This window comes from Amblyraja radiata, chromosome 41 (assembly GCF_010909765.2).
Source record: "Amblyraja radiata isolate CabotCenter1 chromosome 41, sAmbRad1.1.pri, whole genome shotgun sequence".
In the NCBI taxonomy this organism is placed as follows: Eukaryota; Metazoa; Chordata; class Chondrichthyes; order Rajiformes; family Rajidae; genus Amblyraja; species Amblyraja radiata.
In genome coordinates, this window is record NC_045996.1 from 15,202,025 (window position 1) to 15,222,293 (window position 20,269).

General features: G+C 48.0%; 2 long non-coding RNA genes across 2 annotated transcripts in view; both read left to right on the forward strand.

Moving 5' to 3' along the window:
* The first annotated feature begins 927 nt into the window (after nt 1-927).
* Nucleotides 928-20,269, forward strand: part of LOC116967887 — a 20,262-nt gene continuing 920 nt past the window's right edge. The window contains exons 1-2 of the long non-coding RNA XR_004410351.1: nt 928-1,425; nt 6,091-6,095. This is a non-coding gene — a long non-coding RNA (uncharacterized LOC116967887). The remainder of the gene's footprint in view (nt 1,426-6,090; nt 6,096-20,269) is intronic.
* Nucleotides 7,151-7,824, forward strand: LOC116967888. Its single transcript, XR_004410352.1, has 2 exons — nt 7,151-7,192; nt 7,750-7,824. It is a non-coding gene; the product is annotated as an uncharacterized LOC116967888 (long non-coding RNA).

Here is a 20,269-nt window from a genome sequence, read left to right on the forward strand (position 1 = left end):
CCCAGCTATTTGTGTCTGTCTTTGGTTTAAACCAGCATCTGCAGTTCCTCCCTACACATCAAGGCTGGTTGGTGCAAGACTCTGATAGTTGCATCCCCAAGCCAGGTGGTCATTGTAAATGAGCCGAGCTTCTTGTCCTGTGAGTTGGAGAAGAACCAGTAGGTGACACCATTCCAAAGATCTTAAAGATAGCGGAGTCAGGGGATATGGGGAGAAGGCAGGAACGGGGTACTGATTGGGGATGATCAGCCATGATCACATTGAATAGCGGTTGCTGGCTCGAAGGGCCGAATGGCCTACTCCTGCACCTATTGCCTATCTATCAGCTGCACTTGTCCACATGTGTTTTGGGGTCAAAGGATGGACACAAAATGCTGGAGTAACTCAGCGGGTCAGGCAGCATCTGTGGAGAACATGGATAGGTGACGTTTCACAGAGTGCTGGAGTAACTCAGCGGGTCAGGCAGCATCTGTGGGGAACATGGATAGGTGATGTTTCACAGAGTGCTGGAGTAACTCAGCGGGTGCAGCAGCACCTATGGAGCTAAGGAAATAGGCAACGTTTCGGGCCGAAACCCTTCCGGGTTTCAGCCCGAAACGTTGCCTATTTCCAGAAGGGTTTCGGCCCGAAACTTTGCCTATTTTCTTAGCTCCATAGATGCTGCTGCACCATAACTCAGCGGGTCAGGCAGCATCTGTGGAGAACATGGATAGGTGACGTTTCACAGAGTGCTGGAGTAACTCAGCGGGTCAGGCAGCATCTGTGGAGAGAAGGAATGGGTGAGACCCTTCTTCAGACTTCACATCCAGTGCAGTGAGTTTTGCACATTGTACAAGAGAGATGTTTTTTTTTCTTTATTGCACTTCTCACCCCCCCCCCCCAGCTCAATGTCATCATCTCTCTGCCTGGGAATGGTGCAATCGGCAAGGGTTTTTTAATTCCAGGTTTGGTCGAATTGCCCTTTTAAGGCAATGGATTTTTTTTTGTTAGATATATTGCCCTTTTAAAATGGTGTGGTGTTGGCGGAAGTGTGTGGCTGTGCATTGTGGGGTTAGGCGTGTATGTATGTATGTGTGGAGACAGGCAACAGTCGGGGACTGGGGCAAGAAATGTAGCCGAGAGTGTTTGCTACAGAGTCAGGAGTAGCGAGGTGCAAACATGTTGCAACAGGAGTGTTGAACAGCTACACGGCGCGGCAAGGGAGGAGAGACACTGATACCAAGAACAACAACACAAAAAAGGACTCTATCCCACCCTGAACTGGCAGCTTTGTAACTCTGCCTTTACATTTCAAAGGAAGCGAAAAAGGCGGAGAGAGAGAGAGAATCTGTGTGTGTGGAACCAGAAAAACGCCAGACCAGGAAATTAGTCTTTCGAGCCGCGAAAGACTGCAAGAGGTTAAGTTCCACCGAAGCTGAACATGAGGTAGGATTTCAGCTTTTTGTCAATTTCCTGACCTGCTTCTTTCCAACAGCCGCGCTCGTTTCAATGTGGAATTAGTCTGAACGTGAATAGTGCTCAAAAAGTTAAAAAAATAAAAAACACTGAGGTCGCCGTTCTTGCATCTGACTTTTGAAATACTGGTGTTAAGGAAAAGTGGTCAAATCCTGGCGATATTATATATATATATATAGGAAATAGGCAACGTTTCGGGCCGAAACCCTTCTTCAGACTTGAAATGTAATGCCGGTTCTCTGGATGTAATCTATATATATTACATTTCAAGTCTGAAGAAGGGTTTCGGCCCGAAACGTTGCCTATTCCCTTCGCTCCACATAGACCTGCCGCACCCGCTGAGTTTCTCCAGCATTTTTGTCTACATTACATTTCAAAAACCCAGCTTAATTTTTTAACTCGGGCTTTCTCTTCGGTTTTCAAAACCATTTCTTTCTTCGGCTCCATAGACCGGCTGTGAGATTTAAAAAAAGTTTCCATGCAACTTAGGGAAGCTCTAAGTAGCAACTGGATGCAGTTGCCTGATCACAGTATTGGAAATATTTAAAGTCACAATTCGCTGTTTGGTAATTCATTTCGATCTTGGGCAAAGAGTCTCAAATCTCTAGTGATATTGCACTTAAATAGATTAGTTTTTTAATATTATACTTGTCAAGGAATACTTTAACAATTAATACTCTTGACACCTTTTCATAGTGATCAGGGCTTCCTGTTGTTGCCATTTTCTGATCAGTAAAAATAATTGCTGTAATGAGATCTGACAGCCTTGACATTCAGTGTTGGTTATTGTGGTTAAGTTGATCAAAGTTAACAGTAACGGCTCCAATTGATTGTTGAAGTGCCTCGGTAACCAATTGTCCAACAGGCAACACCAAGAAACTAAACTGCAAGTTTGTCATCTCCGATAGACAGACACAAAAAGCTGGAGTAACTCAGTCTGTGGAATTCTCTGCCTCAGAGGGCGGTGGAGGCCGGTTCTCTGGATGCGTTCAAGAGAGAGCTAGATAGGGCTCCTAAAGATAGTGGAGTCAGGGGATATGGGGAGAAGGCAGGAACGGGGTACTGATTGGGAATGATCAGCCATGATCACATTGAATGGTGGTGCTGGCTCGAAGGGCCAAATGGCCTACTCCTGCACCTATTGTCTATTGTCTATTGACAGGCAGCATCGCTGGAGAGAAGAAATGGGCGACGTTTCAGGTCGAGGCCCTTCTTGAGACCTTCAGTCTGAAGATGGGTCTCGACCAGAAACGCCACCCGTTCCTTCTCTCCAGAGATGCTGCCTGTCCCGCTGAGTTCCTCCAGCGCTTTGTCTATCTTTTCAGTGTATACCAGCATCTGCAGTTCCTTCCTACACAGTTTTTAATCTCCGCCTAAGTTTTCTCTTCTATGTTAAAAGCCAGATGACCTGAAACTGGGCTCGCAGCTCATTCCACAGATGCTGCCTGACCCGCTGAGTTACTCCAGCACTCTGTGAAACGTCACCTATCCATGTTCTCCACAGATGCTGCCTGACCCGCTGAGTTACTCCAGCACTTTGTGTCCTTTTGTGCAAACCAGCACCTGCAACTCCTTGTGTCTGTTCCAACATGCTGTTCTCAGTCACAAAATGGTTCTGGAAACTCTGCAAGACTATTTGTGAACAGTAAGCTCCCACAAACGTCAATGAGAACAGTTCATCTCTGAAATGGTTTTGTTTGAGTGTTATTAAATATTGGCCAGGTATATCTGGTAACTATGTAAATATAACTCGGCAACAGAAGTCCCCTGTACGTTCTGTGTGTCCTGAAGATGATGTATCCTGGGTTATAGCCCACAGGAAAGTCAACCATAACTCCCCATGGCCTCTAGGCTAAATCCAGTCCGGTCCACACTCACCACCAGCTATTAGCTAACAGGTGCAAGCTAGCAGTGGTCAGTGGTTGCGAGGAGAAACAGCTGTGGTGTACTCCATTACTTTGTGTGCATTTGTGTAAACCAGCATCTGCAGTTCCTTGCGCACACTCCAGCATTCTGTGTCCTTGTGCATTTTACCCAGCACCTGCCATTCCTTGTTTTTATATTTTGTCATCTTCTGCAAAATATCATCAGGTCATGAGTGACAGGACTAGAATTTGGCCATTCGGCCCATCAAGCCTACTCCGCCATTCAATCATGGCTGATCTATCTCTCCCTCCTAACCCCATTCTCCTGCCTTCTCCCCATAGCCCCTGACACCCGCACTAATCAAGAATCTATCTATCTCTGCCTTAGAAATATCCACTGACTTGTGGCCTCCACAGCCGTCTGTGGCAAAGAATTCCACAGATTCACCACCCTCTGGCTAAAGAAATTCCTCCAAATCTCCTTCCTAAATTAATGAATGAATACGTTTATTGGCCAAGTATTCACATACAAGGAATTTGCCTTGGTGCTCCGCCCGCAAGTAACAACATGACATACAGTGTTCAAGAAGGAACTGCAGATGCTGGAAAATCGAAGGTAGGCAAAATAGCTGGAGAAACTCAGCGGGTGCAGCAGCATCTATGGAGCGAAGGAAATAGGCAACGTTTCGTGCCGAGACCCTTCTTCAGACTCATTCAGTGACAGTTAGGAATGACACATAAAATATTAAACATTAATCATTAATGTTAAAGGAATGTCCTTTAATTCTGAGGCTATGACCTCTAATCCTAGACTCTGCCATTAGTGGCAACATCACATCCCCTCAAGGTCTGGCTACTTTGAGGAAGTTATCCTTGAGTTGGTCAGCGCCAGGCACCACAACATTGAGCTAAGTGCACAAGGCAAACACTGTGCAGGCACTTGTTTCTCTACTTAAGAAATCAATATAAAGTAACCGGCTTGCAAAGAGGACAAGAGCAGTCATCAGAAAATTCCCAAAGGGAATTAATTGAATAAATACTTTTCAACGGCAGTTACATAATTAAGTCTGAAGAAGGGTTTCGGCCCGAAACGTGGCCTATTTCCTTCGCTCCACAGATGCTGCCGCACCCGCTGAGTTTCTCCAGCGTTTTTGTGTTCCTTCGATTTTCCAGCATCTGCAGTTCCTTCTTAAATACATAAATAAGTAAAGGGCCTGTCCCACTTACGTGAGTTTTTTTCCGGAGACTTACCGGCACCCGTCATAGTCGCAGCAGGTTGCCGAAAATGTTCAACGTGTTGAAAATCCAGCGGTGACCAGAAAAAGGTAGGACATTTTGGGCCACTACTCACGACCGTACAGACTTCACCCCGTGACATGTTGACATGTGACGCCTGTCTGGTCGTGAGTCGTCGCCCAGGGAGTCGTACCTTTTTCCAGTTGCCGCTGGATTTTCAACGTGTTGAAAATTTTCGGCCACCTGCTGCAACCATGACGGGTGCTGTCAGTCTCCAAAAAAATCACGTAAGTGGGACGGGTTCTTAAGGGGCAGCACAGTGGAGAAACTGGTAGAGCTACTGACTCAGAGGCCCAGGTTTGAGCTGTAAGGGGGAGGTTGAGCGGGCTTTATTCCTTGGGGTGCAGGAGGATGAGCGGTGATCTTATAGAGGAGCATAAGATCATGAGAGGAATAGATCGGGTAGATGAGTTGGTAGACAAAAGTGCTAGAGAAACTCAGCGGGTGCAGCAGCATCTATGGAGCGAAGGAAATAGGCAACGTTTTGGCCCCAAACCCTTCTTCAGACTGATGTGGGTAGATTAGTTGAATCTCTTGCCTACAGTTGGGGAATCGAGGACCAGATAGGTTTAAGTTGAAGAGGGAAGGATTTAATAGGAATCTGAGGGGTAACCTTTTCACACAAAGGGTGGTGGGTGTATGGAATGAGCTGCCAGAGGAGGTAGGTGAGGCTGGGAAACATAGAAACATAGAAAATAGGTGCAGGAGTAGGCCATTCGGCCCTTCGAGCCTGCACCGCCATTCAATATGATCATGGCTGATCATCCAACTCAGTATCCTGTACCTGCCTTCTCTCCATACCCCCTGATCCCTTTAGCCACAAGGGCCACATCTAACTCCCTCTTAAATATAGCCAATGAACTGTGTGGCCTCAACTACCTTCTGTGGCAGAGAATTCCACTGATTCACCACTCTCTGTGTGTGAAAAAAAATGTTTTTCTCATCTCAGTCCTAAAAGACTTCCCCCTTATCCTTAAACTGTGTGACCCCTTGTTCTGGACTTCCCCAACATCGGGAACAATCTTCCTGCATCTAGCCTGTCCAACCCCTTAAGAATGTTGTAAGCTTCTATAAGATCCCCCCTCAATCTTCTAAATTCTAGTGAGATGCTGCCTGACCCGCTGAGTTACTCCAGCATTCTGACCTATAGCTGTGACGGCACTAAATGGCTCCTGTTCAATATCGGAGGCACAGGAGATGGAGAATTGAGACATTGCCCTGATAACAGTCGTATGCAGTAGAACAACCACCTGGTCAATGGGAGTCGGGGCTGCTAATCGCGTTTCCAATTGGTAAATAGAATGAGTAACATGCCTTTTATATTGCAGAAAAACTGAGTCACCATCACCAGGCCTGTGTTATCTCATTCACTGGGTGTTTGAATATTAACCCATTTGTTGTCGATGAGTTGATAAACTGCACAGATTATTTTTTATTTTTATACATGGCTCTGACAATGATTACAGAATCACAGTGAGAGTTTGCAAAGTCAATATCGAGTGGTTTCTCCTGTACAGTGAGACTGGTGAGAGGGGGGTTCAGTTGCCTGATAACAGCTGGGAAGAAACTGTGCAGGAAGGAACTGCAGATGCTGGTTTAAACCGAAGATGGACACAAAATGCTGGAGTAACTCAGCGGGACAGGCAGCATCTCTGGAGAGAAGGAATGAATGGATGACGTCACCCATTCCTTCTCTCCAGAGATGCTGCCTGTCCCGCTGAGTTACTCCAGCTTTTTGTGCCTATCTTGGGAAGAAACTGTCCCTGAATCTGGAGGTGTGCGTTTTCACACTTGTCTACCTCTTACCTGATGTATGGAATGAGACTGGTTTTTAATTATGCTGTAGATAGACACAAAGTGCTGGAGTAACTCAGCAGGACAGGCAGCATCTCCGGAGAGAAGGAATGGGCCGCGTTTCGGGTCGAGACCCTTCTTCAGACTGAGAGTCGGGGGGGGGAGGGAAACGAGAGATATAGGCGGTGATGTAGAGAGATATTGAACAAATGAATGAAAGATATGGAAAAAAGTAACAATGATGAAGGAAACAGGCCATTGTGAGCTGGGTGAAAATTAGTTACAGACAATGAGACTCGACAAGCCGACTTTGAAGGTAGTGTGAAGTGGGTGGGGGAGGGACTGGTGCGTGGTGTAGGTGGAAGGCAGTGTGGTATAGATCTAACAGCAGCCCGTGTAGTCATTAACACATTGCCCTTTATTGCTGCTTGCTCAGGCACAGGTTAAATGCTGTTTCCTGCATTCTAACAATGGCTACATAACCAAGTGCTTCCATGGTAGTAAACCACTTTGGAATGTTGCAAGGTGATTAGTTTAGAGATACAACACGGAAACAGGCCCTTCGGCCCACCAGGTCCGTGCCGACCAGCGATCCCCGCACACTAACACTATCCTACACCCACTAGGGACAATTTACATTTGCACCAAGCCAATTAACCTACAAACCTGCACGTCTTTGGAGTGTGGGAGGAAACCGGAGATCTCGGAGAAAAGCCACGCAGGTCGCGGGGAGAACGTGCAAACTCCGTACAGTCAGCACCCGTAGTCGGGATCGAACCCGGGTCTCTGGCGCTGTGAGGCAGCAACTCTACCTGCTGGGCCACCGTGACTGCCCATTTTGTTACCAGACTGGTAACCTGGGATGTCAGGACTGTCTTATGAAGAAAGACTGGATAGACTTGGTTTATACTCTCTAGAATTTAGGAGATTGAGAGGGGATCTTATAGAAACTTACAAAATTCTTAAGGGGTTGGACAGGCTAGATGCAGGAAGACTGCTCCCGATGTTGGGGAAGTCCAGGACAAGGGGTCACAGCTTAAGGATAAGGGGGAAATCCTTTAAAACCGAGATGAGAAGAACTTTTTTCACACAGAGAGTGGTGAATCTCTGGAACTCCCTGCCACAGAGGGTAGTCGAGGCCAGTTCATTGGCTATATTTAAGAGGGAGTTAGATGTGGCCCTTGTGGCTAAGGGGATCAGAGGGTATGGAGAGAAGGCAGGTACGGGATACTGAGTTGGATGATCAGCCATGATCACATTGAATGGCGGTGCAGGCTTGAAGGGCCGAATGGCCTACTCCTGCACCTAATTTCTATGTTTCTATGTTTCTATGTTACAGTGGATTCTATAAGTACGGCACTGGTGAGGCCATAACTAACTATGGCATTGTGTGTTGGGAACAATGTAAACGGAAGAAACAATGAATGCATGTTGGTGGAAGATGGAATATTTTGGTCATCTCCGTTAATTAGTCGACAACATGTGCAATATTAATTTAATGCTCCTCGCAACCACCTTGGGGAGTTTGATTAGCTAAACGTGTGATGGAATTGAATGGAACTGCCACTGAAATCCAGGCGTAGCTGCTCCCAGCTTCGGAACTCTGTCGACAGCGAGAGGTAGCATGCAAGTCTGAGCCAAAAACGCGGAGTGCTGGAGGAACTCGGCAAGTCGGGCAGCGTCTGCCGAGGGGAATAGACCAGTTTAGAGATACAGCGCGGAAACAGGCCCTTCCGTGCCGACCAGCGATCCCCGCACACTAACGCTATCCTACACACACCAGGGACAATTTTTACATTTACACCAAGCCAATTGACCTACAAACCTGCACGTCTTTGGAGTGCGGGAGGCAACCGAAGATCTCGGAGAAAACCCACTGGGAGAACGTGCAAACTCCGTACAGACAGCACCCGTAGTCGGGACCGGACCCGGGTCTCGGCGCTGCATTTGCTGTAAGGCAGCAACTCTCCCGCTGTGCAACAGTTTCCTCTCCCGAAACGTCGCCTGTCCATTCCCCTCCACAGATGCTGCTCGCCCCGCGGAGGTCCTCCAGCACTTTGTGTCTTGCTCAGGATTCCAGCATCTGCAGTTCCTTATGCCCTCATGCATGTCTAATCCTTGTATCCCGAAGTCGCTTGATTTAGAAACATAGACAATAGGTGCAGGAGTAGAGGCCATTCGGCCCTTCGAGCCTGCACCGCCATTCAATATGATCATGGCTGATCATCCAACTCAGTATCCTGTACCTGCCTTCTCTCCATACCCCCTGATCCCTTTAGCCACAAGGGCCACATCTAACTCCCTTAAATATAGCCAATGAACTGTGGCCTCAACTACCTTCTGTGGCAGAGAATTCCACAGATTCACCACTCTCTGTGTGTGAAATGTTTTTCTCATCTTGGTCCTAAAATATTTCCCCTTATCCTTAAACTGTGTGACCCCTTGTTCTGGACTTCCCCATTTGGAAGTTGCTTGTGTCACTGACGTAATTCTAGAGTGGTGAATCTGTGGAATTCTTTGCCACAGACGGCTGTGGAGGCCAAGTCAGAGGATAGTTTTTAAACGGAGGTAGATAGATTCTTGATTAGTACGGGTGTCAGAGGTTGCGGGGAGAAGGCAGGAGAATGGGGTTAGGAGTGAGAGATAGATCAGCCATGATTGAATGGCAGAGTAGACTCAATGGGCCGAATGGCCTAATTCTACTCCCATTCCATATGAGCCTATTTTAAAGTTTCTGTGAGAAACTGAGGAATGGGAAATACATTCACTACTTCAATCATTCTGGAGGAACAAGATGCCAGATTGACAATAAATATATTAAATACTGTCCATATGGATCTCTGTTCACAGGGACATTTTCCTAAACTATGTTTCCTAAACTATATTCTCGACATAGAGGGAGTACAGAGAAGGTTCACCAGACTGATTCCTGGGACGGCAGGACTTTCATATGAAGAAAGACTGGATAGACTCGGCTTGTACTCGCTAGAATTTAGAAGATTGAGGGGGGATCTTATAGAAACTTACAAAATTCTTAAGGGGTTGGACAGGCTAGATGCAGGAAGATTGTTCCCGATGTTGGGGAAGTCCAGAACAAGGGGTCACACAGTTTAAGGACAAGGGGGAAATCTTTTTGGACCGAGATGAGAAAAACATTTTTTTTCCCCACACAGAGAGTGGTGAATCTGTGGAATTCTCTGCCACAGAAGGTAGTTGAGGCCACAGTTCATTGGCTATATTTAAGAGGGAGTTAGATGTGGCCCTTGTGGCTAAAGGGATCAGGGGGTATGGAGAGAAGGCAGGTACAGGATACTGAGTTGGATGACCAGCCATGATCATATTGAATGGCGGTGCAGGCTCGAAGGGCCGAATGGCCTCTACTCCTGCACCTATTTTCTATGTTTCTATGTTTCCCATGGATATGCAGGGAATGAATGGATGGATATGGACAATGTGCAGGCAGATGAGACTTTCTTGACGACATTGTGGGCCGAAGGGCCTGTTCCTGTGCTGTACTATTCTATGTTCTACGTCCAAAATTGCAACATGGTTTTCAGCTTGCAATTAAGATTAACTTGCATCCTGCTGTGCTATACGTAATTATTTTTAACCTCAAGTTGTACGTGTTAATGCGGTATCTCTTCCCTGCAACCTGTTCCCACAAACTATTGAGGTGAAGGTTGTTTTCACTGGTGTCTGAGACAGTGTCATAAGTTCTAGAAGCAGAAGTCTAGGAGCATCGAGTCTACTCCACCATTCAATCATGGCTGATCTATCTCTCCCTCTCAACCCCATTCTCCTGCCTTCTCCCCATAACTACTGACACCCGTACCAATCAAGTATCTGTCAATAGGGTGACGTTTCGGGTCGTGAGTCTGAAGAAGGGTCTCGACCCAGAAACGTTACCCATTCCTTCTCTCCATAGATGCTGCCTCACCCGCTGAGTTACTCCAGCGTTTTGTGTCTACCTTCGATTTTATCCAGCATCTGCAGTTCTTTCTTACACAAGTATTTGTCAATATCTGTTTTGAAAATGCCCAATGACTTGGCCTCCACAGCCTTGTGAGGCAATGAATTCCACAAATCCACCATCCTCTGCTAAAGAAATAGTGGGGGGGGGGGGGTTTGTATCACTTCAAACTGCACTACAAACCTTGCACCATTCTGACCATTTGTATCTGTTGTGTTAATTGAACAGAGGAGGGGAGGGGGGAGGAGAGGAGAAGAGAGGGGGGGGAGAGAGGAGGGGAGAGAGGAGGGGGGGGGGGAGGAGGAGAGGGGAGGTGGAGGGGAGTGGAGGGGAGAGTAGAGGGGTAGAGAGAAGAGGAGAGGGGGGGAGAGAGGAGAGGAGGAGGGAGGAGAGAGGAGGGGGGGGAGAGGGGAGGAGGAGAAGGGAGTGGAGGGGAGAGTAGAGGGGTAGAGAGAAGAGGAGAGGGGGAGTAGAGAGGAGCGGAGGAGGGGGGGGAGAGGGGAGAGAGGAGGGGGGAGGGGAGAGAGGAGGGGAGAAGAGAGGAGAAGAGAGGAGGGGGAGAAGAGAGGAGGGGGAGAGGAGAGGGGGGAGCGGGGGAGTAGAGAGGAGAGGAGGAGAGAGGAGAGGAGGAGGGGGGGAGGAGAGGAGGGGAGAGAGGAGAGGGGGACGAGGGAGAAAGAGAGTAGCAATCTGTTAGAAACAGCAAAATTACAACATTCTTGCTAGCGGCCATGCCATTTGTTATTCTTTCAAAAAAACCTTCCAGTGCCTAAAAGGATTGTGTGGCCATTAACCCACCCGGGCCCTGCACAGATGGTGCAGCATAAAGCATGTATTACCATATGAACTTTGACTACTCATAAACTAATCAATTGGCTGTAAACCACTGCGTCAATTAGGATCCGGAAACAGCCTCAGACTGTAGAGGGGTCTCGACCTGAAACGTTGCCCATCCCTTCTCTCCAGAGATGCTGCCTGTCCCGCTGAGTTACTCCAGCATTTTGTGTCTGTCTTCGGTGTAAACCAGCATCTGCAGTTCCTTCCTACACAAACAGGAATGCATCTGTGTCAGAAAACCCTCCATCTCAGACCTCCTTCACGCACCAACTCCATTTCCGCTTTGCCAGCCATCTTGCCAGGTGGTTGGGCATCTGAACACTCTGAGGGCTAGCAGCAAATGGATTTAGTGATTGGGTTTTTGGTTCCCATGCCGAGCAGAGCATGAGAGAGTGAATGTTTCTAATCATTGCTTGGAGAGGTTTAGGTCATGGGGCAGATTCCATCTCTTCGCTTGTGTTCACGCCATTCTTGCATGTGGGATGAAAGGTGATTGGGGATGATCAGCCACGATCACATTGAATGGCGGTGCTAGCTCGACGGGCTGAATGGCCTACTCATACACCTATTGTCTATTGTCTATTGTGAAAATCTGCTTTCCACATCCTCCATGGTATTCTTCATCTTTGGATCTGAAGAAGGGTCTCGACCCGAAATGTCACCTATTCCTTCTCTCCAGAGATGCTGCCCGTCCCGCTGAGTTACTCCAGCTTTTTTGTGTCTATCTTTGGTTTAAACCAGCACTTGCAGTTCCTTCCTACACAAGTTCAAGTCTTCCTTCTCTCTCCCTCTCTCCCAGCGCTAACTTTTCTGGTTATTTGGGAATGTGAACATCAAGCAGGTCATTCAATCTGTTCCAAGATCTGTTTTGTTTAGAGAAACAGTCCCTTCGGCCCACCTGGTGTGCACTGACCAACAATTCCCCATTCACTAGTTCTATCCTACACGCTAGTCTTTAGCCAGAGGGTGGTGAATCTGTGGAATTCTTTGCCACAGACGGCTGTGGAGGCCACAAGTCAGTGGATATTTTTAAGGCGGAGATAGATAGATTCTTGATTAGTACGGGTGTCAGGGGTTATGGGGAGAAGGCAGGAGAATGGGGTTAGGAGGGAGAGATAGATCAGCCATGATTGAATGGTGGAGTAGACTCGATGGGCCGAATGGCCTAATTCATCTCCTATCACATGACACTAGGAACAATTTACAGAAGCCAATTGATCTACGAACCTGGAATGTGGGAGGAAACCAGAGCGCCTGGAGGAAACCCACACAGTCACGTGTAGAACGTACAAGCTTGGTGTAAGCAGCACTAGTAGTCAGGATCGAATCTGGGTCTCTAATGCTGTAAGGCAGCAACTCTGCCTCAGCTCCATTGTAATATCCCAAGTTTGTGTATTAGGGCAAAAGGCTTGCAGGTGGAGGCTGCATCGTGAGTGCGTTCTGGGGATGGTGGCCCATTAGGGGGTAGTGGTGGTGGTGGCTGTAGATGGGGAAGAGGAAGCTGGAGCTATGTTGCGAAGGAGGATCGCCCTTGGCTAGTTTACTCTTGTACTGTTCCTGTTACCCAAGAACAAATACTGAACTGTGGAATGCTGCTCAAACATGCAGTTCTCTTTAGTTGCAATCAGTTCCTCTTTTCACCAGAGGAGATGAATTGGTGGATGTTTTTAACGTGTCGCTGAACTGCAAGGGGAAGGGGACGATTCATTGCAAAGTTTACAAGTAATAGGAGCAGAATTAGGCCATTCGGCCCATCAAGTCTACTCTGCCATCCAATCATGGCCTACCCCTGCACCTATTGTCCATTGTCTATTTAGACCGGATAGACACAAAAAGCTGGAGTAGCTCAGCGGGTCAGACAGCATCTCTGGAGAAAAAGAATGGGTGACGTTTCAGGTCAGGTCTAACGAAGGGTCTTGACCCAAAACGTCACCTATTTCTTTTCTCCAGAGATGCGGTCTGTCCCGCTGAGTTACTCCAACTCTTTGTGTCTTTCTTGTGTGAGTGTGAGTGTGGCTGTAATAGGTGTTTAACCTGTCCCTCCCAACCCCACTGCCTGCCCAGTCCATGACTCAGTTTTCCTGTCCCTCCTTTCCTGCTGTTGGACTCTTCCCCTCTGTTATCAGTCTTCCGAGCATTCCTTCCATGACCCAGCATACTGTCCCGACATTACATCTTCCCTCATTGCGTTTTACCCAGCCTCTGTAAAGCTACCATGCTGAGAAACTTCATACTGCACTCGAAAATGCTGGAGAAACTCAGCGGGCGAGGCAGCATCTATGGAGAGAAGGAATGGGCGACGTTTCGGGTCGAGACCGAAGGGGATCTGGAGCGAGCTTCCAGAGGAGGTAGTTGAGGCAGATACTATTACCACAGTTAAATGACTCTTCGAAGACAGACACAAAATGCTGGAGTAACTCAGCAGGACAGGCAGCATTTTTTCACACAGAGTGGTGAATCTCTGGAACTCCCTGCCACAAAGGGTAGTCGAGGCCAGTTCATTGGCTATATTTAAGAGGGAGTTAGATGTGGCCCTTGTGGCTAAGGGAATCAGAGGGTATGGAGAGAAGGCAGGTACGGGATACTGAGTTGGATGATCAGCCATGATCATATTGAATGGCGGTGCAGGCTCGAAGGGCCGAATGGCCTACTCCTGCACCTAATTTCTATGTTTCTATGTTTCTATCTTTGAAGAGAAGGAATGGGTGACGTTTCGGGTCGAGACCCTTCTTCAGACTCTTCGACAGGGACATGGATAGGCAAGATTTAGAGGGATGCAGGCCACTGGGCAGATGGGACTAGTCCAGGTTTTGGTCCACGTGGCCAAGTTGGGCCGAAGGGCCTGTTTTCGTACTGTACAACGACTCTGTAAGTGTTATTTCAACATAGGAGCTGCAACAGGGAATTTGTGCACAAGCTCATGTGACAACTGTTTAAACATGGTTGATGCAACACCAAATATGTGTGTAAGTAATTCACGCCAACTCAGAACTGGGATAGAGTGCAGATCTTTCAGTCGTAGGAGACTGCTGTGTACTGTGCCAGAGCAGACAGCAAAGACAGGAAATATGATTTGTGCTGGAATACAAAACTAAGGAGTGCCCGCTACAGCTGTCCAGGGCGTTGGGTGAAACCATACCTGAGGATTGTTTGGTTTAACAATGCAGTGTGGAAGCAGGCCCTTCGGCCCATCGAGTTCATGCTGAACACCGATCAACTGATCACGAGTTCTATCCCTCATTAATGAGGGACAAATACAGAATACAATTAACGTTCACAAAACCCGCACGTCTTTCAGATGTGGTGGGGAACCGGAGAAAAACTAATGCAGTCACAGGGGGAACGTACACACTCCGTGTAGACCTCACTCATAGTCAGTAGAGCTGCTGCCTCACAGCACCAGAGACCCAGGTTCAATCCTGACCACGGGTGCTGTCTGCATGGAGTTTGCACGTTCTCCCTGTGACAGCGTGGGTTTTCTCTGGAGTGCTCTGGTTTCCTCCCACATTCCAAAGACGTGCGGGTTTGTAGGTTAATTGGCTTTGGTGAAAATTGTAAATTGTCCCTAGTGTGTGTAGGATAGTGTCAGTGTGCGGGGATCGCTGGTCGGTGCGGACTCAGTAGGCCGAAGGGCCTGTATCTCTAAACTAAACTAAAAACAATGAAACTAGGGGAGGATACTTTGAGCGGTCTCACGGTGAAGGTTCTTCATTCTGTGAAATGGGAAATGTGACTTCACCAGCGCTACCGACTCTCACGCTTTGAGCGTGAGACTCACGTATTTCACCACCGCCCCGACACAGCGCAATTAGTGCCGTGCGTTCACGAGGACGCGACGTCTTCCGTTGTCGCCCACAGGGTCACAGCTTGTCGCGCGGGTGGACGTGGGTTGACTTTGGTTGTCATATGCTGAGAGAATGGAGCGGCTGGGCTTGTACACTCTGGAGTTTAGAAGGATGAGAGGGGATCTCATTGAAACATATAAAATTGTTATGGGCTTGGACACGCTAGAGGCTGGAAACATCAGATTCAGATTCAATTTTAATTGTCATTGTCAGTGTACAGTACAGAGACAACGAAATGCATTTAGCATCTCCCTGGAAGAGCGACATAGCAAATGATTTAAATAAATAATAATAAGTGATAATAAGTGTCCGGGGGGTGGGGGGGTGATTGGCAGTCACCGAGGTACGTTGTTGAGTAGAGTGACAGCCGCCGGGAAGAAGCTGTTCCTGGACCTGCTGGTTCGGCAACGGAGAGACCTGTAGCGTCTCCCGGATGGTAGGAGGGTAAACAGTCCATGGTTGGGGTGAGAGCAGTCCTTGGCGATGCTGAGCGCCCTCCGCAGATAACGCTTGCTTTGGACAGACTCAATGGAGGGGAGCGAGGAACCGGTGATGCGTTGGGCAATTTTCACCACCCTCTGCAATGCCTTCCGGTCGGAGACAGAGCAGTTGCCATACCATACTGTGATGCAGTTGGTAAGGATGCTCTCGATGGTGCAGCGGTAGAAGTTCACCAGGATCTGAGGAGACAGATGGACCTTCTTCAGTCTCCTCAGGAAGAAGAGACGCTGGTGAGCCTTCTTGATCAGAGTTGAGGTATTGTGGGTCCAAGAGAGGTCATCGGAGATGTTGACTCCCATGTTCCCGATGTTGGGGGAGTCCAGAACCAGGGGCCACACAGTTTAAGAATAAGGGGTAAGCCATTTAGAATGGAGATGAGGAAACACTTTTTCTCACAGAGAGTTGTGAGTCTGTGGAATTCTCTGCCTCAGAGGGCGGTGGAGGCTGGTTCTCTGGATATGTTCAAGAGAGAGCTAGATAGGGCTCTTAAAGATAGCGGAGTCAGGGGATATGGGGAGAAGGCAGGAACGGGGTACTGATTGGGGATGATCAGCCATGATCACATTGAATGGCGGTGCTGGCTCAAGGGGCCGAATGGCCTACTCCTGCACCTATTGTCTATTGATTGTCGTGGGTGTGGTCGTAGGTGGACGTTCTAATTCGCGAGGAATTGCATCGCTGGTCAACGTAGGTTGTTGGAGACTAGGTCGCAGACATTGTCGTGTGGGGGGGGGGGGGTCCAGATTTCTCACTCTCAACTCCCACCCAATGTTGGCAGCCCTGCCCCAGCTAAACCCTTGGCTTTACCTTCGTGCTACAGAGAATGTGTAAGTGGGGGGGGGATGAACCCGAGCCTCGGGCTTGATTGAACTTGTCTGGGGGAAGTTACCACATAGAGTGTGCAGGAAGGAACTGCAGATGCTGGGTTAAATCGTAGGTAGAGACACTGGAGTAAGGGGCCTGTCCCACGATCACCACCTAATTCACGACCTCTGCCGAGTTTGCCCTTGTCTCATACTCGCAGCATGGTCGTCACGAGGTCGTGGGTAGGTCGTGATGCTGGTCGTAGGTACTCGTGGCATCAAGTAGGTCGGGGGCGTTTTTCTAGCCTGATGAAAACTGTCCACGTGTAAAAAAAGGTTGTGAATTAGGTGGTGAACTTGGGACAGGCCCTTAACTTGGCGGGGAGAGGCAGCATCTGTGGAGAGAAGGAATGGGTGACGTTTCGTGTCGAGACCCTTCTTCAGACTCTACCATATAGTCTGTTGCCTGGTGGATCAGTCGAGTGCAGGTCTGCGTGCACACACAAACTATTAGTCAACGCGCTGAGGTTAGTCGCTTCCTCTTGCGTTTGTACATTTGGGTCACGATCGGCACGTTGTCGGATTGGCCAGTTATCAGACCAGCAGCGCGCCCTGCACAGTGTCATTACTTGAACCAATTGCCTCCACCATGACAGTGGAGTTTCTCCACATTCTAGCCTTCACAGACGTGACGTCCATTCACACAGCGACTTGTAAAATTGTTGACTTTTAGAAGCTTTTAGCTATAGTTAGAAGAAAAGAAAGCAGAAAAAGCAAGAGAGAGAAAAAGTGAGGTGCAAAGATAGGACCCCTAGACCAACAAAGTGGTTTAGCCAAAGTGAATATATGAAAGAAAGAAGAAAGGAATAGAAAAATAAAAAGAGAAAAAAAAGAGTGGTGATATACCTGCCTCGCATCCCTCTCCACCCACCACCCACCACCCAACCCGTAATTAGATTTAACTCCAAAGTTGTGTTGTACCATATTATCCTTGTAATAAATCATTGAATGGTGTCCAATAGTCCAATAGTGTCCAAATGGTGCCCCGTATCTCACTGACCTCCTCTCCCCCTACCAACCCTCACGGTCCCTCAGATCCACATCAGCCGGTCTCCTCTCCATCCACAAGTCCAACCTCCGCAGTTTTGGGGACAGAGCCTTCTCCAGGGCAGCTCCCAGGCTCTGGAACTCCCTCCCCCAACTGATCCGCAATTCCGTGTCCCTCACCATCTTCCAGTCCCGCCTCAAGACCCATCTCTTCACCTCTGCCTATCCTTAGCCCCACGTCCCCCTCCCTTTCCATCTGTGCATTAATTGCCTCATATTGTGTTTTGTATTGAATTCTGTCTTTACTTTGTGTACTAGTCATGTCTCTACTATTTATTTCATTCCCCTTGCATGTTTTTCCTCTACCCGCTAAATTTTTGTAAGGTGTCCTTGAGACTCTTGAAAGGCGCCCATAAATAAAATGTATTATTATTATTATTATTAATAGTAACCATTTTTAAGCCAGAGATAGATCCATTCTTGATCGGTACGGGAGTTTTTAATTTCAAATCGCAAAGAGTTCAGAAAAGATTTACGTGGAGTTTAGAAGGATGAGAGGATATCTTATCGAAACATTAAAAATTCTTAAAGGATTGGACAGGCTAGATGCAGGAAACATGTTCCCGATGTTGGGGGAGTCCAGAACCAGGGGTCACACAGTTTAAGAATAAGGGGTCGGCCATTTAGGATTGAGATGAAGAAATACTTTTTCACCCAGAGAGTTGTGAATCTGAGGAATTCTCTGCCCCAGAAGGCAGTGGAGGCCAATTCACTGGATGTTTTCAAGAGAGAGTTAGATTTAGCTCTTAGGGCTAACGGAATCAAGGGATATGGGGAGAAAGCAGGAACGGGGTACTGATTGTGGATGATCAGCCATGATCATATTGAATGGCGGTGCTGGCTTGAAGGGACTAGAATGTACTAGTTACTAGGGACAATTTACATTTATACCAAGCTAACTAGCCTACAAACCTGAACGCCTTTGGGAGTGTGGGAGGAAAGCGGAGCACCCGGAGAAAACCCACGCAGGTCACGGGGAGAACGTGCAAACTCCGCGCAGACAGCACCAGTTGTGACTTTCAAACCCCTTCTGCTATCTGTAGCATTTAGATTACCTTTGTACTTCCTCTTTCCAAGCGTAACTTCCTGTCTGAGAGTGTGGTGGAGTCGAGGGTGACCTTGTTTAGAAGGCAGAGTGCGAACCGCCACGTTGCTTTCCCCGCTAACTTCCCCAAGAAATACTCCAATACTTTTCACCGCTATTCTGATCCAATTCTTATTCCTCCACAAGGAAGAATATTGAGTCTTGTAGATGTGGCATTAAGCAACTAAATGCTTTTACCACCTGCTCGATCCACGTGGGTTTGCGGGATAGTCGGCCTTTATAGAATTCCCCCCGGTGTGGAGGGAATGCAAGGGAAAGTGGGATAGCATGGAACTAGTGCGAATGGTGATCGATGTGCAGGGTGGGCCGAATGGCCTGTTCGCGTGCTGTATCTCTAAACCAAATTCTTCCCAGCGCCGTGATTGAACCATTCTCCACACATCCATGAGCAAAGCACAGAGTGCTGGAGTAACTCAGCGGGTCAGGCAGCATCTGTGGAGAACATGGATAGGTGACGTTTCACAGAGTGCTGGAGTAACTCAGCGGGCCAAGCAGCATCTGTGGAGAACATGGATAGGTGACGTTTCACAGAGTGCTGGAGTAACTCAGCGGGTCAGGCAGCATCTGTGGAGAAAACAGATGGGAAAATGGGAACGTCACCTATCCATTCCCTCCATAGATGCTGCCTGACCCGCTGAGTTTCTCCATCATTCTGTGTGTTTTGCTCAAAGTCCCAGCATCTGTATCCTTGTCACTTGCTCAGCCTTGGCCTTCAGGATCTCCACAGTCGCCAACCATTTCAACCCATTCCCACACTGACTTGTCTGTCCTGGGCCTCCTCCATTGCCAGATCGAGGCCACACGCAAATTTCTCCTCATCTCCTTCCCAAAAGAACGTCCTCTAATTCTGTGGCTGCGCCCTCCCTCTAGTCCTGGACTCTCCCACAAGTGGAAACGTCCTCTCCACATCCACTTTTCACATCTTTTTCTCACAGAGAGTGGTGAGTCTGTGGAATTCTCTGCCTCAGAGAATCTGGTGGAGGCTGGTTCTATGGATACTTTCAAGAGAGAGCTAGATAGGGTTCTGAAAGATAGCGGAGTCAGGGGATATGGGGAGAAGGCAGGAACGGGGTACTGATTGGGGATGATCATCCATGATCATAGAAACATAGAAACATAGAAATTAGGTGCAGGAGTAGGCCATTCGGCCCTTCGAGCCTGCACCGCCATTCAATATGATCATGGCTGATCATCCAACTCAGTATCCCGTACCTGCCTTCTCTCCATACCCTCTGATCCCCTTAGCCACAAGGGCCACATCTAACCCTCTTAAATATAGCCAATGAACTGGCCTCGACTACCCTCTGTGGCAGAGAGTTCCAGAGATTCACCACTCTCTGTGTGAAAAAAGTTCTTCTCATCTCGGTTTTAAAGGATTTCCCCCTTATCATTAAACTGTGACCCCTTGCCCTGGACTTCCCCAACATCGGGAGCAATCTTCCTGCATCTAGCCTGTCCAACCCCTTAAGAATTTTATAATTGAATAATTACAATATATCACATTGAATGGTGGTGCTGGCTCGAAGGGCCGAATGGCCTCTACTCCTGCACCTATTGTCCATTGTCACTCTATCCAGGCCTTCACTGTGCTGTCTGTTTCAATGAGGTCCCCCTATTGCGACCTTCATGTGGTCCGCCCTGTTTCGACTAATGCAATCAACTCGACGTGCACAAACGGAAGATCAAATAGA